This window comes from Poecilia reticulata, chromosome 7 (genome assembly GCF_904066995.2).
Source record: "Poecilia reticulata chromosome 7, P_reticulata-male-v2, whole genome shotgun sequence".
NCBI classification, from domain to species: domain Eukaryota; kingdom Metazoa; phylum Chordata; class Actinopteri; order Cyprinodontiformes; family Poeciliidae; genus Poecilia; species Poecilia reticulata.
In genome coordinates, this window is record NC_088836.1 from 5611165 (window position 1) to 5631053 (window position 19889).

At 41.3% G+C, this 19889-nt stretch overlaps 1 long non-coding RNA gene across 2 annotated transcripts; it reads left to right on the forward strand.

The window, feature by feature from the left end:
- The first annotated feature begins 10170 nt into the window (after nt 1–10170).
- On the forward strand, nt 10171–19556 carry LOC103466924 (uncharacterized). 2 transcript variants are annotated; one of them, XR_534006.3, is made up of 3 exons: nt 10171–13736; nt 14718–14840; nt 16894–19556. It is a non-coding gene; the product is annotated as an uncharacterized LOC103466924 (long non-coding RNA). The 2 variants fall into 2 exon arrangements; XR_534005.2 differs by having other exon boundaries at nt 19472–19549.
- The last annotated feature ends 333 nt before the right edge of the window (nt 19557–19889 follow it).

Genomic DNA, 19889 nt, shown 5'->3' on the forward strand with positions numbered 1-19889 from the left:
AGCTGTGGAAATATTACAAAACCATGCATTATGATAGGCTTGAAGGAAAATCTTTGGTTGTGTGCTGTAATTAGTAGTCAGCGGTTGTTTGGTGTGACAAGCTTACTGACAGCCAAGTTTAGGACGCTCACAATCACAGACGACCTGCAACAAATATTAAACAGTGTCTAAAAGTTTGAGTAAAAATCTGCTGATGCGTACAATGACTTATTATTGATCTTTTTTTTTCCAGCCATAGTTCCTCACATTCTTTTCAGAGTTTGACTGTAGTGTATAGGCACATTCCAGTTCAAGCCCAAGTGTCAGATCAGGTCCTGATGACAGTATTTTTTGTAGAAATCAGTATTTGTGTGCTGACGTGTTTAGTGAAACTGCCGTGAGAATATTCTATGACACTGATAATCTGTGAAACAAGATGAGCTCCTCTGCCTTCTCCCAGTGCTAACTAGAAACAACCAATCAGACCGAGGAGGCGGGTCTTAGTGCAGCCAATCGATCTCCATCAGCAGATGCCTTAGCATTCACAATTACCCTTGTGAATCCTGCAGCTAATTAGGACATGGCCACTGATGACAGCAGATAAACTGTTTTCCTGAAATAGTGAGTTAGCTTTGGTGAGTTAGCTTTAGCTTACTGACAGCACTAAACTCCTCCTCCTTGCTCTGATTGGTTGGTTTTGGTCAGGACTGATACGTTTCTTCAGACAGCAATAGTAGCTGAGGGAGGAGGGGGAGGAGATCCATCTGTTAACAGATTATCTGTCTCCTACTGTCATGACATGACATTTTTAACAAATATATAAAAAAAACTGTTCTTTTATAAAAGTTACATACTGCAGTTTCAATTTTGATAGTTTGTCTGGAAAAGAGTTTCACAAGGTTTAGCAAAGGTCAATTTTCAGCCTAAATGAAGATTCTTTAAAATCTTTTAAAGACCATCAAACTTTTACATTTTTGGCTTCTCTTATTGTTGGTCCATCTCCTCCTTCATTTCTTCGAGAGCCTCGTCTGTAGCTTCAATCCTCTCCAGAAGGCAGGACGTCTCTGTTTGCCACTGCTGCCTTTCATTATGCAGAACTTCCAGATCATTCTTCACAGCTGCTTCAGGTCTTCAGCCAGAGTATCTGATTCATCAAACAAGTGACTGCTATCAGAAATCATTTCTACCTGTGCCATCACTGTCCACAATTAGTCTTTGGTATAAGTTACCACAATGTTTTATTTTCCTTTTTGGGATAAATAAAGCATTTTTGAGTTGTATTGAATTGCGTGACTGTGGATGACTTTTATTTGGAGATATTCAGGATTAGACTCTGTGAAGTCAGTTTGTCAGACTTAATAAAATATTCTTATATCTTTATACACACACAAAAGAGAAGCAATCCAAATAGACGTGTGTGTGTGCGTGCGTGTGTGTGTGTGTAAGAAGATCCACTGTAGCTATGGGACATCTAGTGGATGTCGTTCTCACTTAGTGGAGCAGCTGAGATGAGCAGCTTTGATATGTATTGATTATGGCTCATCTGTGTAAGTTAAAACCTATTACAAAATACCATCAGCCTGTTTAAAAGCAGGAGCTTGGCTAAAGTTAATCATTGAACAGTGTTACCTTTAAGGCTATTGCACTCTGTGACAAGTCATACAGCGCAGACCTTGAGGTTTTTCAATTATTCCAACCAATTTGAAATAATGTAACTGTGACCTAAAGCTGTTTGCAGTGAAGGCGTCATTACAGGAGAAAGCTAAGACTTAGTGCGGACGGAGGCAAAATGCAGAGTAGGCGTTTTTTTTTTTTTCTTTTTCTCTCTCTCTTTTTTTTTTACCCTTGGATTGCCCTAATTATACAGGGCATTGATTTTACAATGCATCCATGGATTGATTTGAAGAGCCCTGCACCTTCCCTAAGGAAGGAAGGCTTTGCTCTCTGGTCTTCTTCTCACTGTTGTCCTGTTGTCCTCTTCATCCATTCTCTGTCCCACTCAATTTAACCGCATCCAGGTTCGCTGGCAACGTTCAGCTGACTCATGTGGTCGTTCACAGAAAAAAAAAAAACCTCACAGTTTGTGTAAAATGAATTCTGGTGCCGTTGGAATCATCCTTAGAGCTGTTCGCTTACCGATTTCAGCGTCAGATTTGACATTTTTCAGTGCGTGCTTGATGTTAGATTCTTCAGTTAGTTCAGGTTTTCTCTCCATTGATGTGTCTCTCCAGTGATACATCAAGCTCCTGACATGTAACCAATATCTGGTTTGTGTGAAAATTAGATGGGAATTCAGTTAAATCACAGGGAAAACTAAGATTATAAGATCTGCCATTACTCATACATATTAACATCCCCCACTATTTGAGAAGTACTGGGATCAGCTCTTACTCAATTTTCTTACCATACTTTACGTCAAAAAAAAACCAAACGTACATTTCAAGATGTATCTACACCTTTCTGTCACTCTGTCTGTCTCATTTCTTTCCTGCTTTCCATATTTGTACTGAGATGTTCCTGTCAAATGCCAGGAGAAGCTGATATGTATCAGAGGTGACTGAAATGCGGAAGCCTTGACATGTGAAGCGAGAGGTACACAGTGAGACTGGGAGGATCAATTGCTGTTTGCAATGGAGGGAAGAATAAAAAAAAATATTAGTCCAGGAATGGAGAGACGAGTGTGTTTAAAAATCAATTACACAGTAAATATGACACGAGTCAGCAACGACGCCCTCCGGGGAGCCCAGGAAATATGTTCCTGCCTGCACATCAGTAAATCTGCTCTCCCTACAAATGAATTACTAATTTTATGTTTAGGAGTGAGAGAGGAAAGGAGGGGGAAAAAAACTGGACCCTGTTCACGGTGTTATGTGTGCTGCTTATGTACACAAGCTATGGCTCCCATGGGACAGCATTATTAATTGATGGGGTATAGAGTAAAGGAAGCTTTCTTTTCTGCCGAGGGAGGGGAGGGGGGAGGGGGGAGGCAAGAGCGGCCCGGTATTACCTCTGATCTGTGGGAGTGTCAGCAGGTCGGCAAGCCAAAGGAGAGCACTGCAGCAGCTGATGCTTTGAAGCAGCCTCAAAGGCTGACCTAAGAAGGCTGAAAGACCGGGGGACGGAGGACGGGATGGAAGAGAAGGAAGCCCGGTGAGGGTGGAAGATGGGAGGAGAGTAATGGGATGCAGCCAAGACAGGGAGACGATGAATCCAAGAACTGAAAATGTAAACATATTGACATGAGAATATGGTAGACAAATCAAACCTTTGTCTCCATGTACAGGGGATTTAAATGTGACATTATCTTCTGTTCAGCTGTCTGCATCACCACATCGTAATGCGAAGGCACATAAAGCAGTTCTGTGGTGTGCTTCCTAAGGCCTGTCCGCAGTCATGGAGATCTTTGCAAAACTATAAATTTCTACCGCTTGGCCATATGTTGTTGGTGACAACCTTTCTTTTCAAATGCTTTCCAATATGCAGATCTTCAAAGAACTTTGTGGTCTGCTTCACCCAGGCCCAAAATCAACTCTCTGTACTAGAACAGACAATTCTGGAAATAAAAAAAAAACTTAAGAGTTGTCATCTGTACTGACAACTCAGATGCAAAACACGTGCAACATTTTATTTAGCTCACTCCTAAGAGGGTGGGAATACATCAGTGGGCATTACTACAGTGTCTAAGTGAGATGCTTTATGCCTGAATGCAGGGCGGTGTGATGTAAAATTGTACCGCTTTAAACAGCAGGAGAATTTAACTGCGTAAGCGCCATGTGACCAAAGGGGGCCAGAACTAAGATTTTTTTTTTTAAGAAAATAATACCATGATGTGCAAATATTAGTAAGCAAACCATGCAAATGGGAGACAGGATGGGATAAAATGTCAATTAGTAGGAGCAAGATGGTAAGGTCTGTCTGGGGCTGTTCTTCAAGAAGGGCAGGCAGAAAACAATAGCTAAGACATCCTCCAGTTAAAAAGCAAGCCATTGTATTCTTGTATATTTTATTGTTTTTCTCACTAAACTGGTTAACCCACAACTGGGTATACAAAATTGGAGTGCATCTTGGAACATTTGTACACGGGGTTTCTCAATATTTTTCTCATGCACTCAAGGGCAACTCTTAATAGAAAAACGAAAATGGAACAAGAAAAAAATGTCTTGATTGTTGAAGAGAAAACTTGGGCTAAGTAAACCAAGATGCAGAGAACGATATTAGTTGTAAGGACGATCACCTGATCCAGACACCAGCTACAGTGGTGTGTCCAAAAGGCTGGTAACCTGCATGCTTTAGTTCTCTCCAAGGTTCAACACCCTGGTAGCTACCATCTCCTCAGTATGTCGGTGTTCTGCAGAGGTCTGCTAACGAGCCATCATTTGACTCAGCTGTGTTGAACCAGGAAAAGAACTACACCATGCAGGATACCTTGAGGACTCACTTTGGACACCCCTGATGAGCAAGACGACGACTGAAGAGAGGGGGAAAAAGCTATATCTACCTAAGTCTAATAAATGAAATATAGCATTTCTGTCATGAACTCGTGTGTGGCCTGAGCACATATACTGTCATGACAGGTTGCAAACCAGTGAAACTGCCTATCATTCTCGTCTTTTCTCCTTTTTCATGATGGACGCGCCTTCCCCTCTGCATATCTTTTTTGACCAGCTCCGCGTTTCCTTTATGCTCTTCATCTGAGTGACTGTGATGTCTTGGCAGGGCAGCAGTATTGGGTTCAGCCCTAATGAATAGCATTGATCCTTGTTGGGTTATGAGCAGGCTTTAGTGGCCATGTTGAGATGTTAATAAGCCTGGCCTTATTCCGGAGGAGCTTTAATTAGCCTGTTCAAAATGTGCTTACGGGGCGCACTGTCACTCTGCTGTGGCGTACATTCCTTAGCGCTGGCATATACACACACCTACACACACCTACACACACAGGGCGGGGGGCGGGGCGCAAGCAGGCAGAATCTACAAGGATTCACACAAATGCACGCGCACACACACAGTGAGTCATTTCATGGACCACTGAGATGGCAATCAAAACAGCACTCTCCATTTATTCAATTAATAGTTAAATTAGCTAATCAGGGAGTGTGTATGCTGCAACATATGGTGCCGCTACATTCACATACAGAGGCACAAACAATTACATTATAACACCATATCATAAACACTCCCTGTTATTTATCCCATTGGGTTCAGTCGTATGTCTGTCCCAGAGCCTCCTGCCACCTGGAGGTGCCTAAGAAATTTCTAAGGAGAATTGTAAAGGAGGTTTCTGATCAACCCTTTCAACATCCACAAAATCCTCTTTTTGGTGCATATTACTAACGGATCTACTTCAAGCTTGCTACAATGATGGGACGGCTTAGAACAGGGGTCCTCAAATCCAGGCCTTGGAGACCTGCAGGTGTCCTGCAACTTTTAGATGTGTCCATGGTTTTACACACCTCAGTCACATAGCTGAATTACCTCCTCAGTGCCGTGCTGCTAATGTCTCTGTGGTGACGCAGTCACATCCAAGGTCTGGATTTGAGGATCCTTGGCTTAGAGGAACTCTAAAGGGGTTTGGTGAACACGAAGGTCAGAGGATTGAAGAACCTTGCTGCACAGTACCTACAAAAGGCAAAGATCCTGAAGGTCAAATGAAACATCATACTCTTCAAGACTACGCCTTGACATTCTGTCCATGATCGTCACCAATTTAGGGAAAAGGAAGAGAGGTTCAATACTGTCAAGGTTAGCAGTTGTGAAGGACCAGCATGTAGACAGAAGGTGCAACTGTATGCAATAGGGAATGTAATATATAAGTCCAAAATGTACAAAACCACTAAATAATGGCCACACCACCGCCAAATGTTCATCTGGTGATAACAATGCTGATGTATGGCTCTCTCCTTAATGTCCCAATTAAGGAGATTCCTGCCCAACAATATAGATTTGCATCATTTCTGCTCAGCATGTATTTATTTTCACCAGAGAGCAGCTCTGAGGCCCACTTGACTCTTGTCCAGGGTAAATGAACCGTCACCCCTTTGCATGGTGTTGTGGTCACGTACCCTTGTAGGTCATTTAGCCAGGGGTGAAAGTAGTTTTAAATTTATATATATATATATATATATATATATATATATCCACTATTATGCACAGAAAGGTAGCAAGTATTTTACTTGCACACACACACACACACACACACACGCACACGCACACAAACAAAACACACCTACTAAGACATGCTACTCTGTGTTACTGACATTGTGGAGATTCCTACACACGTCTACATCTTGAAATAGCACCTGACCCAAACTCTTGCCCGAGTTGTTCTTGAAATCTGCCTTTGAAATACAATCATGAAGCCTTTTTATCCCCAAGGCTCCTGAATGACGCAAACCAAGAACTTCTGGGTTCTGGACCTCAATAAAATTCTGTATAAGTGCAGGTCTGGATCGCTCTTCTGCTTTTGTTTCTTATGTTTGGTAAAATAGTTACAACATTAAATTGTCTGCAAAAATTAATAAAAATAAATATAATAACTCACAGACTGTTCCTAGCAATGTGCAATAATTAATACATGAATAATCCTAATGAATATTAATAGTAATTAAAAATAATAGTGGATAAAAGGCTTCAAAACATTTATACCACATCAGGTATGGAAAACCACAATAGCAAAAATTAAATCATATACAAATCTATCCATCTCTTCATGTTAAATAAATAAAAAAGTATAATGTGTTATTTAAATATTTATGTCAGCTCGAGTCATGCAGAGCTGATCTGATCATTTCCATAGCAACGATAAGAAGCAAGGCATTGCACCAGAAGTCTAGTGAGCTCACTGATGAGGTCATAGACATCATGTACATCACAGTAGATCAGAGAAGTTCTAATGCTTGAATACTGGAATCTCTAAGCATCAGTCAGGATACAGACATTTCTTGGAGTTTCAGATTCGTTTATAGCAACAATGTTCAGTTTTGCGACGGCGCTTGTTCCCCTGATATTCCCGGTTGGTTGGGGCATTGGACATGCCGTGACCACCGGCATGAAGAAAGTGTGCGATCGTTTCCTTCCAGGGAAGGATTGCAATGAAGAAAACGATCAGGATGAAGAGGACGATCCGTTTTGGAAAGGATTTCCATCCACTTGCAAAGAACAAACCGACCCGGCTGGGAAGGTTTGTTCTGAAAAGGTGTTGGATGTTCAGACCTCGGACTCCATCTCGTCCTCTGTACGAGACAGTACAGAGGATGATGGTACTGTCTCTGGACAAACTGAACCGGCTGGGGAGGTTTGTTCGGAGATGATGGTACAGCGTGAGGGTGAGACTGCAGTCGCAGAAAAATGTTACCCGGCTGGGGAAGATTTGTCTGCGGCTGAACTCGCAGCCAAAGCTGTGGCTGAAGTGACAGCCAAAGCTTTGGTTTCGCTGGTCCCATCCTTGCAGGAGAGTCCTCTAAAGGCCACTTTCACAGGATCCTTTGAATTACAACGTTCCCCAGATGGGGAACGTTGTAATTCAGATGAAAACTGTGTTGCTTGTTTGTCTGAAAAACCATCTCTGAATGTAAAGATTTCCATGGCTGTCGAGGTTTCCTGTTCCCCTAACGTTAATTCAGTAGCTAGCGTTGGCTCTGATCTGCTAGATGTAGGGAGGACATCTGCAGGACCGGGACAAGTGGAGGAGAACTTTTTCAAGTTCTCCGATGAGCTCCAGAACAGCTGGGTGAACGCTGCATTCCAGAGCATCCTAAACCTGAGCGTCACCAAGCGGTGTCTCGCTAAGGAAAGGGTTTTTCTGGAGGCATCGTCCATCCCCTGCTGTGGGAGTCTCATCCTCTCAGCTGTCCGTCAGCCTGGCAAGCATTTTAGTCAACAAGACCTTTCCCCAGTTCTGATGGAGCTGAGGGAGAAGAAGCTGCCGTCAGACGTGGGAAAGGACTATGACATAAAAGGTTTACTGGAGTCTGTGCTGGTCTGGCTGGATTCGTTTGGCAGCGACACAGAGAGAGAGTTGTACGACAACGACTCTTGCTCTAACTGTGGAGCCACTTCCCTCAGGCTCCTGAACAATGGCGCTATGATTGCCCTTCCACCAGTATTATTTTCAACCAGTATATCTATACTGCTTGAATACTGGTTGGATTTGGCGTGCAAACGCCGTTGTTCAGGCTGCGGGTCACCTTGGCAGAAAAAACACTGCCTGACCGATAACAAGGTCCTGGTATTTTTTCTGCACAGGTTGACCAGGAAGCACCAAACCAAAGCCACTCAGACCATCGATGTGCCTGCAGAATGTGGGACGGAGACGTACCACCTGTCCTCCGTCATCTGTGCGGATCCAAAGCTGACAGACGTCTACTGTTATTTAATGAAGGGAGAACGAACCGTGAAGGCAGACAATGAGCATGTCTTCACTGCAGACAGCGACTGCAGTGATGACATGTCCAACAAAGGTTTCATTTACATTTACAAGAAGAATTGATCAGACAGCAGAGGACAAAAGGTAAAAAGATTTGACAGGTTTCCTGTTTGCAGGTTTCTCTCCGGGCACTCCGGCTTCCTGCCACAGTCTGAAATCTCCACTGAAATTATCCAGTAGGCAGAGGTGAACCCTGAGGGCGGGTCCAGCGGACGGCGCCGGTGCAGGGGGCAAAGAGCACTGGGGTTAGCACTGGGAAGCAGAGCCTCGGACAAAACACAGGGAGGCGGAGGAGCAGCGGGAGACTCTCTCTCTCTTGATAGATAGATAGATAGATAGATAGATAGATAGATAGATAGATAGATAGATAGATAGATAGATAGATAGATAGATAGATAGATAGATAGATAGATAGATAGATAGATAGATAGATAGATAGATAGATAGATAGATAGATAGATAGATAGATAGATAGATAGATAGATAGATAGATAGATAGATAGATAGATAGATAGATAGATAGATAGATAGATAGATAGATAGATAGATAGATAGATAGATAGATAGATAGATAGATAGATAGATAGATAGATAGATAGATAGATAGATAGATAGATAGATAGATAGATAGATAGATAGATAGATAGATAGATAGATAGATAGGGTGCTGCAATGTTGACACCTTGAGATGCCATGAGACCTAAATAATGAACATCATGGCATGGATGCATCCCAGTTTTCCATGACTGGAATATAAGCATTCATTTTATATTTTAAACTAGTTATATTGATCCTGTATCCAGACAGAGGGATAATCAGTAGCTTAGCATCATGACCTGTTTGTTCTGAAGATCCTGAAGCTTCTATTTCATCTTCCTAACATGGCACCTCCTCACCCTGACTCTCATACTGACAGGAGGAACCACAGAGCTCTGTCAGGTTAAAGCTCATCTTCTGGTTGGGATATTTTTCCTCCAACAGGTTCCAGAGGAATCACCTCAAACCAGATGTTGGACTGGATTTTATTTCAATGTCATTTGTGAATGTTAGAGCCTCATTTTCAAAAATGGAGCTATATAGGTTGAAAAAGGTTATCATTTTGGAGAAAGTCTCATCAACATCAATATTTCCTCTAAATAAGAGGCAAAAAAACAAAATTGTTTGATAAAGAAAAAACCTCTCAGACTCTGAGCCTGAAGGCACCAAACTATTTTTTATATTAGATAATTAATTTCATTTCACATAATTATCGTGGTAGAAGCCATTTTTTTGTTAAATACTTAATGAAACGTATTTACCGTGTTTGATGTTTGTTGTGATCGACATATACTCACAAAGAACGAGGTAATTAGTAAAAGTTTGTCGTTTGTTGAATGTTCAGAAACTACAGCGGCTGTGATGCGCCAAGCAAAGGTAAAACAACCTGAACAGGTGATCAACCTTTTTACTCTCCGTCTCTCTCTGCCATTTAAGCACACCCGTTGCCATGGCAACCTCCTGCGCTGAACAAGCAAACCAGAGATTATGTTAAAAACGTTCAGTCCATTATGATATTAGGTTTTCAGGCTTGATATTTATTTTCAACATTAAACGGCTGCACAGTGAGTTCCAGCCGTGAACTCACGGCTGCACAGTGAACCCATTCATTTTTTACAGCAGACAGCCGCTCCTCTCTCTTGCAGGTACTTCGTACCCCCGCTAAATCTTTTGGGGGTACGCAGTACCCTGCTGTACCCCCTTACTTTCACCCCTGCATTTAGCCTTGGTTTCTAATAATCTCACTTGACTATTGGATGCCTCCACTGTCCCTTGAATGTGCCAGTAGTTGAGTGGCATTCGTTATCCGGATATGCAGAGCAATGTTCACAATGAACGATTCATCAGTGTGGGATGTGGTTAAACTACATCCTTTCTTTGCCTTTTTGTGACTTCCAATCTCTCTGTATTTCCATTGCAACCTGCTGGTGACACATTGTGACACGCTTAAGCTCGGTGACCACTTCTTTCTGAGAACACCCTCTCTGAAGCCTCACAATGATGATGTTGATCGGTTGTTAGGCGTTGTCTTGTCTTGAACAGCATGATGAGGAGGACTGTTTAAATACCATTTCTGATTGAATCAGGGAAGTTATTGGTCGACTCGTGGGACAAAACAATGTTGTCCACAAGAACTTAAAACACTGAACAGATGGATATATGAAATTCAACATTTAGAGAAGGTTACATTAATTTAATCTGAGTTCATCTTAGATTCATCTTGAAATTTCATCTGAAAGCTGAATATCCCTAGCTTCTTATGAGTAGTGCATATTCAGAGGACGATATTGGAGGTAAACCTGGAGAATATAAAGAGACAGGAGTCACCATGCTTCTGTAGCTGATGCCCCTACAGGTGTTAGAGGAGGGGATGATGGTTCTGCTGATACTTCTGGTGACAATGCAGGGAACCGTGATGTGAGTTTTGATAATGGGGTATGACACGGGGGACAAGGACAAGGATGACAATGACAAATTATGCTGTGGTTGAAGGCTTGGACTGCGAAGATACAGAGAATGAAAACTGGGGATATAGAGGCTGTTGATGGCAAATATTCCTCTGCTGCTTAACATAAGGGAGGAAAAGATGAACGTGGTGGTTCAGATGATGTTAGTGCATCTGGAAACCTGCTTCACTCTCAAAGTTTACCTGAGTTCTTTCTTTGATTTTTTTTTCTCTCTCTTTTGCTCTATTTAAATGTATATTTTTGTATTTAATGGGGTTTTGAGATCATGGGCTACCCATAGTTTATTGATAAAGAATCACTAGACTTGTTCTTTGGTCAACTTAGGACGATGTGTAGTGTGTGACCCCTCTGTTATCTCGAGACAAACAACAAACAAACATCTTAGTTAGCATTTATTGGTGTTGACAAGCAGTCTTTTACCAATAGGATAGGTCAGAGAGAGATGTATGAAGTTGTGGTCAGAACTAGCAAAAGGTAGAAGAGACACTTATGTGAGAATACAAGAGAAGAATAGTTTTATTGTGTAGTTTAGTTGTGCAATCAGCAAGTTGTTTAAAAAAGATTGTATGTGTGCAGAGGGACACATGATTAAAGTTTCCACATTTAAAACTGAATGAATATGTATTTTCTCTACATTATTACATACTGTTGGCTCATATGCAGAAGGAGAAACATAAACAGCTGTGGAGTCAAACGGGATTTCTCCCAACCAAAATTAGGGTCTCCTACTGATTTATTATGACTTCAGTCTCCTTATGATGGCATGATCTGGTCTATACTATCTATTCCTGATGAGCAAGAGAAGCTTCGTTTTACACATCTAATCAAATACCTCTATAGCAAGGAAGCTGGTAATGCTGGTCTTCAAGTCCGTCAGTTCCAAATAAGGGCTGAGGCGTACTCCACTGAAAAAGCTCCGGTCAGGGAGTTGGTCGTCACTCCATGTGGTGAGGAATTTCAAAGAAATTATTGCCCTTGTTCTTGCCATGACTGAAACCCAATGCTTCCTCATAAACTTCTTCAGACAAACTTTGGAGCTTCGATAAACCAGACAGGAGCATCCCCTGCCACACCCATTTAGTACATGGAAAGAAAATTTACACCAGACATTTTGGCACATATAGCAATGGGGCTTCAAGCAAGAACTTCAGTTTGTCGTTGGAAACACAACAGGAGTAGAGTGAGGAAGAGCCATCCATCAATAGAAAAGGAGTGATAATGTCATGGAACGTGGTTTGTTCAGGCGCTGTGTTCCCGATGAGTAGGGTTCCTGTAAAGGAACTTAACATTTGCCAGCTGATTGCAGAACTGTCAAAGGTTCTCTCAAGCAAATGTTCAGGTGTACAAAAGACGGCTTTCCATCGAAATAGCGGGACATAAAGCTTTTTTTGGAATGAGTTTTCATGATATGGTTCGAAATGTTTGGCCTCAGCTATATATTGTAGCCGTAGCCCTCATTGTCAAGACATTAAAAACAAATTAAAAGACAGTTTAGAGGCAGATTTGGATTCTAATTGAATATTCTTTTCCTACAATTATTTCCACGTTTTTAGAATATTGAAATGATTCCAAAAAGGAGTTTCTCTCATGTGCATACATTACACATTTTGCTGCAAAATGTTAACTCTCTATGCACAAATCAACCATTGACAAATCCCAGAAGTAATTTCTTAAATGCCACAAAAGGCTTTGACATTTAGAAAGTGCTTGTAAATTGTGAACCTGAGAGTACTAAACTAGCTAATTTGTTGCTAAAAAAACCCATGCATCTCACATGTAATTTTAAGGTTGTTTTGTAAGTTGTTGTATGTCTTTACTCTAAATACCTTTTGAATTTAATTGTTATGGACTCGTAATATTTTCCACATATCATCACAGAGGCTCTCATAAATCTGAGCCTCTCACCCCCAGATTTTCAGCAGCTTGTACTCTGAACAATTGGTGTAGACACTGCAGCCCTGCTGGGGCATAACAGAAAGCTGCTGATGCTGCCAAAACCCTTTTTTCCATCAAGATGTCCTGGAATGTGTTCTTGTACGAAGCCTCTTGAGTGAAAGGGAGCATATGATGTAAATCTTGTATTAGCGATGGGCTCCAAACGTCGGTTGTTTTCAGATTAAACTTTGTTCTGCTGCGCATTGTGATCAAATTGGTTCTGAAATCAGTTGAGCACACTAATTCGCATACAGTTACTCACGTTTACACGGCTTCTTATCCTGATCGTGGTGTTTGTTCTTTACTTCATACACAGACAGTTAAAACATGCACAATTTTATAGACTTATTTTTGTTGAAGAAAAGCCACAAATCCACCTGTGTTAGGTTTTAGCAAAATAATTCAAAGGAAAAAAAAAACATAAAAATGCCTGAAGGTGAGTGGTTTAGCAATATATCAAACTTAAAGTATTGGTATCAGAATAGGTATTGAATCCATCTCAAAATGTGCACTATTGCACACCTAACTCTCTAAAACTGCTACTCCAATATTTTTGGCAGTTGTGATTTACAATATAGCTGCTTTTTTTTTTTATCCTGTTAATTGCAATGATCCGTTCCACCCTGGTTCTCATCATCAGGTGCTTTTGTGCGTTTTTCCCAAACAATTTAGTGTCAGGGTTCCTGCGTGTGTGTGTTCGTGTGTGTGTGCATGTGTGCGTGTGCGTGTGCGCGTGCGTGTGCGTGTGTGTGTGTGTGAGTGATGCATCTGTTCCAGCGAAGATCTTGGTGAGGAACCTGGGCAGCCTACACAGGTGGATCTCATCAGCCTCATCAGTGTTGGGGATAAAGGAGCAGCAGAACCTTCACTCAGTGCTGGATGATTAACGTGCACCGGTAGTCTCTCTAGCTGTCTCTTGTAGTTTACAGTACTAGTTTTTTTTATCTGTCTCTTCAGTAATTTACCGGTGGTCTCATAGTCCCTGTGTTTTTCAGTGTTACAAGAAACTCAAAGTAAAGAAAAATATAAGAAAAGCGAATATTTCCACTTCAAACATTTAACTTAAACACAAAAAGCTATACTGAGCTTTGTGGGCTCCATTGAACCACTGTATGTGCATATGCATGTATGTACTGTGTTTTAAACCTAAACTGCTGCAGCCCCAATGCAGTACAATTATCTGCTAAAAGGATAGAAGCCAATGTAGCTACCTGAACAAATGAGTTCAGGAGTTTTTAGTAAGAACACACAGTTGTTTGTGACAAACGTTCTATCTGTACATGTTTCTCAGTGAGTTTTCCACTCAGTCTGCTGCTCTGTGCCCCGTTATCAACTACACATTTAGCTAAGCTACTGTCATACATCGGTGTGTTGCTGTAGAATTGTAATGAATAAATAGCTTTTGGTTGAAATGCACTTTGCCACTTCGACCAACCTGATCAGAACCTTTGTCTGACTAGGGAGCACAGAGGGATCATCAGTCTGTGTCATGTTGTTATAGCACACACTGTACTGCGCATATCGCCTTCAGACGGCAAGAATGTATCATTCAAACTATTTACACTGTTTACAGTTAGGCTAATAAAATTATTTACAACCCTTAGCCACTGTAACTCATCCATGCAGCGGTGAGGCGTCTGTAAATACCAGAAGTTTTATTTTCAGAACAGCGTCTCTGTATCCTGCACCACCTGCCGTTAAACCTGCTGCACTTTTAATTTCAGAAGTCTTAGCTTATCACCTACCTTGACAGCTGCAGCTACATGTTCATTTGTCCACTAATTACAAAACAGGAAGAAGTAATTGTACTTCGTTTGTCCTTTTTTCGCTAAATATGAATTCCGTTCTGGGTTGTTTTTTTTTTTTTTAATTTACAGATTTAGAAAAACTCCGTTCTGGCACCATTGCTCATCGTGGAAATGTTTATCTGACTTGAAGGGACTCTGTTTATCTCATTGACGGCTGATCTTACTGTGGACAAAACTGCTTTAATATTCCAAGTAAGCAATGCCCGGCTACCGAAGTAATACATTTGGGTCGACTTATGTTGTCACCCTGTGATAAAATAATACACTGACAACATGCTGACTAATGTTAAAACGACAAGATAAATGGAGGTAGCCACGGCAACCAGTGACAGTTTAAAGGCCAGCCAGCTCTCTCTGCAGTCAGGTTGCGTGCGCATCTGCTGTGTTTACAAATAAGTTCTCTATTGTTAGGTGTCTTTTTTGTGACTGTTCTCTAGTTCTTTGTCCATACAGGACACTTTATAAAATTATATAAATATTCTTACTGCTGCAGTGGTTGTGACTTACTGGGACGTATAAAATTAACATTTTCTACTCTGAGAAAATCCACCTGAGGAGAAGGCACCAAACTTCAGGCAGGTCTGAACAGCCCAGGGCACAACCAGGCCCCATGTCAGGACTTTAGAGCAGAGGTCACTCTTAGCACACCTCACACAGCAAGAATAACTCTGAGGTTTTTCTTTAGAGACATCACAACAATCAGAGCATCCTGAAGTTGCCAAAAAGGGGGAAATTGGGTCAGAATTTGTGATGATCTTGTATGAACTAAGCTAAAGCTCCTGGATTTTCATTGTTTACTTGTTTCTACCATTTCTCTGTTTGCTCTCCAGTCTGTTTCCTTCCCATGTTTCAAGACCCGCTCTCTGCATTTGTTTTGCAAGTTATTTTACTTCACTAAAATGTTCCGTCTCACCACAGTTCTGCTCTGCATTCAGGTCTTTTTTTTTTTTTCCAACTTACAACATGACATACGGTGCATAAAGAAATTCAGCACTTCGGCTTCTCCTATCTGTTGTGTCCTGCAAGTTAGCAAACTGAAAGAGAGCCAATACACTTTTTTTTCCCCCTTGCTTACAACAAAGACAGATTGGAAACAGATTTGAAATTCTTCCAGTGGCAAAAATACACCCGGTTACGATGTGAAAGCTAAAGCAATAGAACCCATCACTCTTACTGAGGTAGCAGCTGGTAAACTACGAGCAGCGTGCCTGTGTGTGCTGACTGCATGGCCAGCTGACTGACCAGCAAACCTCCATGCCTTTTCATATCACACATGATCCGGTGCAGGTCTTGTGCGGTTTCAGATCGTGCGGCTGAGACTGCGGAACCAAACGGGTGTGGTTTCAACATTCATCTGCGTTGAACATTAGCGGGATCTTCCCTGAGGAGAAACCTACACACAATAACTGCATTTAAATAACAAATCTGCATAAAACGTTTCCCAGTAGTCTGCTAGTGTTGAACAAACACAATCTCACGGTTGAGGCGTTTCCATTAATTAAATAAGAAATTCAAATAAAATCACACGTGAATAGCTAGAGCAGTAAACCACTGCGCCAAACGTTCTGATGGTTCTTTCATTGTGAAACAGACCTGGGTTCAGAGAAAAGGCTCCATTATCCACTGATCCTCCAACTGATTTTTCCACCAAAGTGGTTCTAGTGCTTCATCAGGCCCGGTGCTAACAGCAGCTCATCACCAGTTTGGTCAAGTCCTTTTAAATACATAAATATAATGTGTGATTCTTCAGCTCTTCCCTCAGATCCATTTCTCTCATTTGGATTTTGCCAAAAAGTTAAAAGTCAGGATTCTTGGATGCTTTGATTTGTGGTTTTGTTACGAGTCATTTATGGTTCATAGTTTTTACATTATTAGTTATTTCTAGTAGGTTTGTCTTCTAAGTTATTCTGGCTGTTTAGGTTTCTGGCTCTTCATTGTCCTCTGATCGTTTTAACTCAGTTCATATCTGTTTTTGCACAAGTTTTGTTTTGTTTTTGAGAAAATAAATCTATTTAATGTCACACTTCAGCAGTTGTCTGCAGTTTGGCTCTCTGAGATCCACCATAATATTAAAGTTCATTATTCATCTTTTTACTCTTTTATATTCCTTTGTGCTTTGCTTGAAAAAGCGCAAGTGCATTTGTTTTCCATATGATTACTTCATAAACTTTGCTGTATTCACAATAATTTAGCAAAAGAAGTTTGACGCAAATCTTCCTGTTTTAATCTGCTGCCGTCTCTGCAGGCCTTGCTGATACCGAGTTGCTGTCCAAGAACAGTCGGTTTGAGCTGAGCAGGACCCCTAGAGCCACATTCTAATAAACAGCATGGGGACGTTTAGGACTGCGTGCATGCAAACATCCTGTCTATCTCTCTTTATAACGAGCTCACACTTTCCTCATACACAAACTCCCTGTAGTCCAAAACAGCTTTGGACAGCAAACCTGAACCGCCCAGGGCTGCAAGGACATGCTGCTGCTCCAAACTTGATGAAGCATTTATTAATGGACGGGGAGTTTGTCAGTGTGTGCGCCACGTTACACGCCTGCGCATACAATTCTGACTTGTTTAAAGGCCTGGGTGGCTAATGTAAAGAAATGATTGCACAAAATAATAGTTTTGCTTGGCAGAATAAATTTTCAGCTACGCATTTTCTTTGATTATCCATATCTGTCAAACACACATACACACACACACACCCGCACATGCACAAAGGAGTACGATGCCACAGAGCCTCAGAGGCCCATTTAGTGGCTGTGTGGATTTGATGAGAAGGGCCTTTTGCTTTATTTAGTGAAGTGCTGCCTAATATGATTATGGTCAGCATGCCTCCTGTTCTCTCTCACATTAGAGAACACACTGGGAGCTATTACCCGAGTCCCTGATGACCGACCTCTTTCCTGGAGTGAGAGATACAAGAGACACCTTGGTGGGAAAAGGAAAAAAAATAAAATAAAATGCACGGTGACTTAAAAATCACCACAGTGTAAAAATCTGCAGACATTCTGCAGAACAGCTTCAAGACGACGCCAATTCATTTGACCTCTTCAGGCATAACTAATAGTCAAGACTGCGCTCAGGCATAACTGATCATCTGTCATTGTCCCACAGAGGTCACAGTTAATGGGATATTGGCAGACAGCGGCCTTGATGTCCATGCCCAATGAGGAGGGAGCATTATGCATTGTAAAAATGCTACAGAGCTGGGAGGTATGGCGTTTCACTGCACATGCTGGAGCTCATAATGCAATGACAAATCATGAAGGATGATATTACAAGTGCAAGACTTACCCCAGCACTCTCAGCGCCGGTTGTAATGGATCACAAACATCTGGTCGTTGGGATTTTCTTGGGCTGTACGGACTTTCACTCAGAGGAAAATACACAACAGCAGCGGTATGATGATGCGATACACCCACAAGAAGAGGCAATTCAAGATCTGAATTGACCAGAAGGAGCCTAGAAAAGATTTTTTTTTTCATTTTGAGCAGAAACAAAATCCCAAGTATTTATTTTAACAAGCAAAACTGTAGAAAATCCCAGTTTCTTGTTTTATTTTCCAAGGACAACGTGCCATTTTATACCACAGTAAGTATGTTATGTTCAGTAAGAAATTTGGCAGCAGTCGGTCGAATGAGTTCTGTTTTGGAGAATCCCAGAAAAATCAGGTCAGAATCAAGCTAATAGCTATACTCTGGTGACTGAATCTAGCAATAAGAACTTCCTACTTTCTAGATTTCTCTGTTGAGTCGAAGCATTAAACAAGGACAAGTTTCACTGTGAATCAAAGCATAAAACGCAGATGTAACAAAGAGCGAAAAGATGGAGCATTTTGAACAAAGCAGTAGTAAAGACCTCTTGGAACTTTGCTTTTTCACTTTGACTTTACCCAAGCCTCTGCTTTGTTCCTCTACATTTGGATGTGATGAGTCAGGAGCCCCCTGGGGTCCACTGAGCCCATGTCATTCACATTAGTCCGAGATAACTTTTGCCTTCTGAGATGGTGCATTATCCTATTGGAAGCAGCCATTAGACGATGGCAAAGTGTGGCAGTAAAGAGATGTACATGGTCAGCAACAACAAACACTAAGATATACTGTGGCTTTCCAACAATGATTGATTGGTATTAAAGGGCTGAAAGTGTGCCAAAGAACATTCAACCCCACCATTACGCTGGCAGCAGCAGCAGCCTGTGTTGTTGACACAAATCAGGTCGAGTCTATAGATTCATGCTATTAACACGAAATTCGGAGGCCGCCATCTGCTGCTTCAGCAAAAGTGGAGATTTATCAGTCCAGCCTGAGTTCTTTCAGTCTTTGCTGGTCAGATGCTTTGGTCAGTCTGTGGCCACTGCAACCCCCGACTGTCGACGGCCCCTTTCTGCTCAGAGCAGCTGCTCGTCTGAGATATTTGTTATATTACCAGTGGTGTTTCTGTTCTTCAAGACATGAACAGACATGAACAGTTTCTTTCCTTCCAGGGATATGATTTCATTTGGTGTCAGCTTTTTTGTCATTCTATCATTTTTATTGTAATAACAGTTAGTCTTTAAGTCTTTTATACATCTGATTTGAGCGTTCAGTTCTTTTCGGTTTCAGTGTTCAGCCTGGTGATACTCCAGCGCTTCGTGTGCAGATGCTTTCTGTGTTTTCCAAAAGTTGCTCTTCCTTTCTAAAGTGTTTTTCCTGGACCACTGGGCCTCAGCGACTCTCCAGCTGACCCCGTTCAAACGGACAGTTGCAGGAGTAAATTTTACAGTGGAGCTGAATCGGAACAATGAGTCCAGAGAAGCTTCTCTGACTGCAGTCTCTTCGTCTCTGCAGACGCAGTGCAGGGAGCCGTCACAGAAACTGATGAATATGTTCTTACTGCCCCCCTCTGGTGTCTCTCAGCATTGCGTCTTCTAACAATCTGAGGTGAAAATAGAGATTTTTCATCCACTATTAAAACCTTTAGAAAAATATATTATGTGAATTTCCATTTTTTATTATTGATTTGTCATATAGTTAGGAAATTAAATTAAAAAATCAGTTATCAGGAAAATCGTTTGAAAAAAGGAACTTAAAGGAATTTGATCAAAATTTAAGTTCTTACAGGAATTTTTGAAAAATACTTTGACAAACTAATGGTTTCTTTACACATGTTCCAATTTTATTTTTTAAAGTTTGAAACACTGAAGCTTTATCTACTTTTCTACATGTTAATTTACTCATTAAAAGATTATATAGTTCAGACTCTCGT